This window comes from Apostichopus japonicus, chromosome 19 (assembly GCF_037975245.1).
Source record: "Apostichopus japonicus isolate 1M-3 chromosome 19, ASM3797524v1, whole genome shotgun sequence".
In the NCBI taxonomy this organism is placed as follows: Eukaryota; Metazoa; Echinodermata; class Holothuroidea; order Aspidochirotida; family Stichopodidae; genus Apostichopus; species Apostichopus japonicus.
This window is the reverse complement of record NC_092579.1, coordinates 7,284,800-7,291,554: the sequence shown is the minus strand read 5'-3', so window position 1 is coordinate 7,291,554 and position 6,755 is coordinate 7,284,800. Positions and strand designations below refer to the sequence as shown.

The window sequence follows — 6,755 nt, the reverse complement described above, 5'->3', positions numbered from 1 at the left end:
ATATATATATATATATATATACACTGTTAATCTAAGTTAGTCAAATTGACTAATTAAAATTAGTCCTGCACAGTGCTTCGTACGCCTAATTAAAATTAGTCAAATGACTAACCAGCAAAGATTAGTCGTATGACTAATATGCTTAACTAGACAAGTGACTAATATATCATAGTCATATGACCATTCAATTAGTCTGGTGACTTCCAAAATTAGTCCTGCACAGCACTTGACCTGTTATTCATTAGTCATCAGACTAATGCGCCATTCATCACGATTTTGATTTCACTTTAGCGGATGTTTTGGGCCTCCAGTTTGTGTGGAGATCTTCGTGTGCATAAAATCTGTAAGTTTCACTCAGGGTTCCTGCTGGCTGTTGCTAATACAATCCGACCCCCTCCACCCCCCTCCCAGAAAAAAAAAACAAATTGGGCAATCTTGTGGGGTAAATGACGGAAATCCTATTGCAAGGTTGAAAAGGTATGTTTGAATAAAAAATACAGAAATCATGGCTTTATTTTACCAGACTCATTTATTGCTATAACATATCTTGAAAAGCATACATTGAAAGCCTCAATAGGAGTGTTACAGCTAGAATGGGGTGATATTTCTCCCATGGTTCAATCATTACAAAAAACTGTCAGATTAAGCCAATATTTTCAGAGAACTGTTTCAAGGGATGCAAATATTATAAACAAGTTGGTCCCAAATGGCTGTCCCAATCACCAAATTGTGTCAGAGGATTGAAAATACAATATATTGATATAAAAATTATAAGCAGTATGTCCACTCATACATAATGGACAAATAAATTTTAATAAGAACTGAAAAGTCAAAGTTCAAACATGTCATCTCATGACTCAATTCCTTGCTTTAAAATGTACTGCTACACAACAAGTGTGAAATTGACCAGAAAATACTGGATGATTTTCGGGATGAAGACCATGGTCTTCTTACAAACAGTGGGATAAGCCAAGTTGAAAACATAGTATGATGCTATGTATGCTGACAGAGCTGAAATCAACCAACTGCTAGAGCCAACTTCTTCCCCATCAAATATTGTAAAGTGGGTTTATTCTGCACAAGTGGGACCATTTCCCTTGATGTAGAGGGCTAAATATTTAAATCTTATTATGAATTACATTTTATGTATCAACTAGTTTAAAAGTATGATAATTTTGTTTTAACAGCAGACAAATGACAACGGTCAGAGGTCTATTCTTGTGTTTACACCTAGAGGTTTTGATTAACCCTCTCCAACACACTTAAAATGGAAAGGTCAAACTTAAAATTGTCATTAATGCTTAAGATGATTTTCTGAATGAATACCAAGGTCTTCTTTCAAACAGTTGGGTAAGCTAAGTCGAAAAACGTAAAATGATGCAATGTATGAAGACAAATCCAAAATCAACAGACTGCAAGATCCAACTTCTTCCCCATCAACAAATATTGTAAAGCAGGTTGATACTCCATAAGTGGCACCATTTCCATGTAGAGGCTTGGGGGTCTTCATTCTATAAGCAAGAAAATACACCTTAATATTTTACATGGTATGGTATGGTACAGGTGATTATTGGTATCAATGTAGCTTTTAGTCACCCTACTTGAACCTGAAATAATTTGGCTTTCTACACCACTTTTTTAAATTCCCATTCAAGTGTGATTTTAAGCAAAATGGCTGTTGTCTAGCTACATGCAGTTTCAAGACAAGTGAAATAAATCCCAACCAATCAAGCTGCATTTAAATTTGGAAAATTTGTTTTCTCTGTTAAAAATTAGTTCTAACACTACCCCTGGACAATTCAAAAGTAGCAATAAAATCACAAAACAATCTGCCAAAACCACACTCTGGCAGAAGTTTCCCCCACACTACATGCCCTTGATCCTAGAGACTTGTTTTACAAAATTTCCATTTTTTGGTACTTGACCCTTTTTTTTGGCTTTTGAGGTTACATCAGCATTTCAAGCAAACTTTGTTGGATTTTATGCGAATTTTGTCTAATTTTCATTCATATTTTGTCAAAAAACTGCCATTGTTCCCAAGTGAAATATATATATATATATATATATATATATATATCCAACACTGTAAAGGGGAACTTTTTCCCCTTTGTCCGGACTGCCCTTGTGTGGTGGAGGGCAGTATTCAATATTCCCCCCCCCCCCCATAAAAAAGTGTCATTTTCTGCAAAAAGATTAGCTCTTTCGAATGATACCAACACCATCCCTGTAACGTAGCGAAATGGTAAAGTCTTGTTTTTATTTTTTGAAAAGTGCACTTGCAAATCAATTATGACAAGATCCCATGGGACTTGAAGGGTTAAATATGTCCTTACACTTTCATCAGCAAATATCAGGAAGCTTTTTATTTTCTCCTTCAACAACAATGGAATACCAAGCACAGCAGCTACAGCAGTGGCATCTGTTGACAAAATAAAAAAGAATTATAATTAGATGTGTACAATGACAATGATACCCACATAAAGTCGGTTACTTCTCTTATACATTGAAATTTTAATGTTTCTGAATTACGCTTCGTCTTTATTGTTCTGCAGCACCTTGTGTTCTTGTTAAATCGGACAAACCTCAGGATAGCCGCTTCGTGGACTTATACAAATTCATAACATGGCTCCTTCTCACCAGGACTTTATTGCAATTCATAACAATGTAACTATTATAAACCTTGTCAGAGCTCTGCTGATATAACCTGTACAAAATGACAGCAAAATAGTCTCCCTTCATTGATCAGGATTCCTTTTTACTACTGACCCGGGAAGCACCACACAAACAATCATAAACATGTGTGTCATAAACATGACAGGCAAAATGTCTGCTTCAATTATTTAGGATCCACTATTTGATGCTTGCTTTCGTGCTGATGAACCCATCTGAGTGAAATTGCATGGTACTGTTGAAAACAAGTACTAGTTGTACTGACAAAAATGGCACCCGATAATACAGTGTTTTCACAGAAAAACTTGGGTTCCCAAAAAAGATAAATGAGCAACATACTTTACTTTGTCTTTAGAACTATGTGATATAGGGTATGTGTAATACATGCTATCACCAGTTACACTATTTCATAAGTATTGCCACTGATGGTACTTCGGTCCTTTCATTTTTGTGGTATCGTACCTTGCTTGAACTGGTAATTACCAATATTTTTTTCAAATACTGGTTTACCGTGCAACATTACATCTAAGGTTAAGTCCCTCCTCTAATTTCATGTTACCTGAATCTTTAAACCATTCCCGACTTGGGCTCTATTAAATCAAATAGATAAGTCATTCAACACTTCCTCACTGAATATTAATAAATAACCAAATTTCTTACTCTGCTCATCTCGTTGCCCTTGCATCTATCAACTGCCCAGGAAAAGACCTCATCCTTTCACTTCATCGACTGGCACACCTTAAGTACAGATTTGCCATACTTCATAAGACCTTCCTACAACCATGGAGCTATAAACAAATCATGGATGCCCTCTTCTTTGCATACCTGTTGGAAATAAATATACAGAAATATCAATTTCAGGGTTTGACAAATAAACCTACTTGCACACCATTCACTGATATTTACATTATTGGTTGTGAGGGAAAAAATCAAGTTGAATATAAAGGTTACTTCTAGTGGGTGTTAGTGCAGGAGCAGCTAAAATTTCGTATTTCTGGGGTGTCACAGGCTGAGTGCCAAATTGCCAATGCTGTTCAGTCATGTAATTTCTCCTTATTCGAAGCCATTACATCATTGACATTTCCCCACAATATCATGGAGGCAGAAACAGTCATTACTGTGGCATGATTTGGCACTCAACATGATCACACCCAACAGCATTCTAAAAAATCACTAACAAATTCAAATTTATCAGGAAGTGTTTAAGAATTGTTCACTCTTGACATCACTAGAGATCTTAATTCCGGGCATAAAAAGTGCAATTGCAAAAAAAAGTATAAAGAGCATAGTTGACCCAAAAAAGTATAATACTTTAAAAGAATTTATATTTTGGATAACAAATATAGGGCTCAGTACAGTTTCTGCCTAGTAGGAACAACCTGCCATTGACCGTAGTGCCCTTGATTTTCAAATGCGTTAATGGGATTGATGAATTCACTTTTTGTTTCTTACATACACCAACAGAATGAGACTAATCCAAATATCGATGGATACAATTCGCATTGATTTATTGAATTTCACTCGAAACTGTAGAAATCTGGCCTTTTTTTAATGAAATATAGCCCAATGTTATCTCCCTCAAAACATTAATACAATTGACTTATACGCTAAAATCCGCCACTACCAAATTTCCGAGAGTCAATACTATATATAATTCTTGCAAATCTTCCTCTTTATCAAACCTCATAAATAAAATTTCTTAGTCACTTATCAACAATTGAAACAATGGGCTACTCGAAAGTCTGATAAAAACAGCACATAAGTATAGCCTTTACCTGCGCCTTGTACATTGTTAGCCTTGTTCAACGAGTGGTACGCAAATACAATTGAAAATGTGAATTAGCCATTTGCATTAAAAATATGCCCCCAAGATCTACAGAAAACCCATGTTGACATACCAAAAGTCAAACAAAACAATTAAGCTACGCCACACATATATGCTAACTACAAAGACCATTGACCGTAACGTTAATATGATCCGCATAATAGTAGTACAGCCCTCTAAACCATGGATAATTTTAGTGCCAGCCTACTGCGTCACAGGTTCAGCGAGTAAACATATATGGTTAGGCTTGATTTCCCCCATATAGACTTAGTGTGTTGTTAGGCTGCCATAGGGTTAGAGATATAAGTGACTATTCAGTGAAAATTTTATGCAAGCTTATTTGCGAAACAGTTTCAGTTCAATTCACCACATCGTATTGCAGTGTATGAAGCAGAGCACCTTCAAGCTGCTGTATAGCTCAGCCCCGGTATGATCATGACACGTGTACTGGACAAACTTTTCCAGAAACGTTTTTGTAGTACACCCTTTCGAGAAAACATGACCAATTGCTGTAAACCCCCAATCCAGTGATACATGATATGAAAAGGAATGTCTACGATCTAGCTGGCTAAAAAAAAGTACAGATTCGCTGGAGTGCGAAAATTGCCCTACAGCAAACCGATTTTTTTCCACCTAGCTAGGGAGTTTAGGTCCTGTTCTTCACAAGTGGGATTATAGCCTTCCTGTATGTTAGGCTCTGGTTCACGCTAATGTGCATGTGTACAAGAAGTTAGATTGTGATTTGGTTACAGTTTTTTTAGATTTTTAAATCTTAAACATCCAGGAAAATTGTCCTTGCAAAACATGATTCTTGTACAATTGCAAATAAAACACGATTAAGGACGGAAATATTAATGCAAGTACCACTTTTATTCACAAATAGTTACGTTTTAAGCAGTGTTTTTTATGTAAAATTAGTGCCGGTCGGAAGCACTGTTTTTCATCCAGAGTGGTGGGCGAAAAAACTCCGTGCTGGTCGGGCCGGCCCAGTGCCGATCACCGTTGTTATAACGCTGTTCACCGTTACTTTCAGTCTGACAATTTCATCGATTTGAACAGTAAATAAGCTAAGCCCTGCTCAGGTTAACATTTTATGGTTCTGAGAATGAACTTTACATAATAATTTTTTGTGCACATCATACTGTAGCATATTGAATCACGTTAGGCCTACGAGTATGAGGTATCCTGCACATATCATGCATATGGCATAACGTTAGGCTAGAACGACGAACGTTCGTTGTTGCTAAGCAGAACTAAAAACTGGTAATTTACTTGTCATCAATTTAACTATCTATTCTAAAAATACTAAATAAAGAATAACTTGCAATTAAATCACAATTCAGTAAAGTAATAAGATACACCCACCTTGCGATTGCAGACATTTTCTCGGCTTCAGAATTTCTTACTGCAGTATCAAATATGGCGTCGGAATCATCAAGAGCTAGAGGCCTGGCGCCTGCAGAGTGCGCACGCGCGGCTACGTATATCTGACGTCATTTGTGAGTTCTAAATTAGTCAAATGACGAAGACGTTTTAGTACCGGTGCTGGAATATCGCCTTAACCTAATTAAGTTTTTGCTTTAAGTAATTATCAATTTCCCCCAAAAAATTGTGGGAAGTTTTCTTATGACGTCCTAGAGTTTACACTTAACCGAAAATTGTTAAATAGCATATCCACTATTCCTTGGGTTTTTAATTATTGGTGATTTTAAAATTAATTTTTTAATATTCATCCATATTGTGGCGCGGAAGTTGTTTGTAAGTAAATAACAAACAACCTTGAAGACCAAAAATAACAAATAAAGCTTCGAAATCAAATTTCGTGATTCCCAATTGACTAATTATCCTTCGTCACTATTTTGGACAATGACTAACTTTCATTGGTCTTTAGCCATTTTAATTAGTCATATGACTGATGAAATTAGTCAAAAATTCTGACCAATGCAAAATTAGTCATTTGACCATTTTGGCATGTGTATATGACTAATTTAAATTTACAGTGTATATATATATATATATACGATTTAAATTATATATATATTTGTATTAGGCGTATGTAGAAAGGGGAGGAAAATATAACAGCCGTGGCATTTTCCTATATTTATGTAGTGAGACTCATTCGCTCAGCAGAGGCTAGCACGTAGCCAGCTATGTTTCGGTTGTTTCGAACTTTAAAAGACCGCAAATCAATTTTTCTGTAAGCCGTAGCCATAGAAAGGCGCCACCGACAATTCCTATGTACAACTGTGGAGCTATATGG

General features: G+C 36.0%; 1 long non-coding RNA gene across 1 annotated transcript; it reads right to left on the bottom strand.

Annotated features, from left to right (window-relative positions):
• Nucleotides 1-421: 421 nt before the first annotated feature.
• Nucleotides 422-6,096, bottom strand: LOC139960311 (uncharacterized). Its single transcript, XR_011790467.1, has 4 exons — nucleotides 5,861-6,096; nucleotides 3,331-3,495; nucleotides 2,334-2,419; nucleotides 422-1,511 (listed from the first exon to the last, which is right to left on the bottom strand). It is a non-coding gene; the product is annotated as an uncharacterized lncRNA (long non-coding RNA).
• Nucleotides 6,097-6,755: the final 659 nt, after the last annotated feature.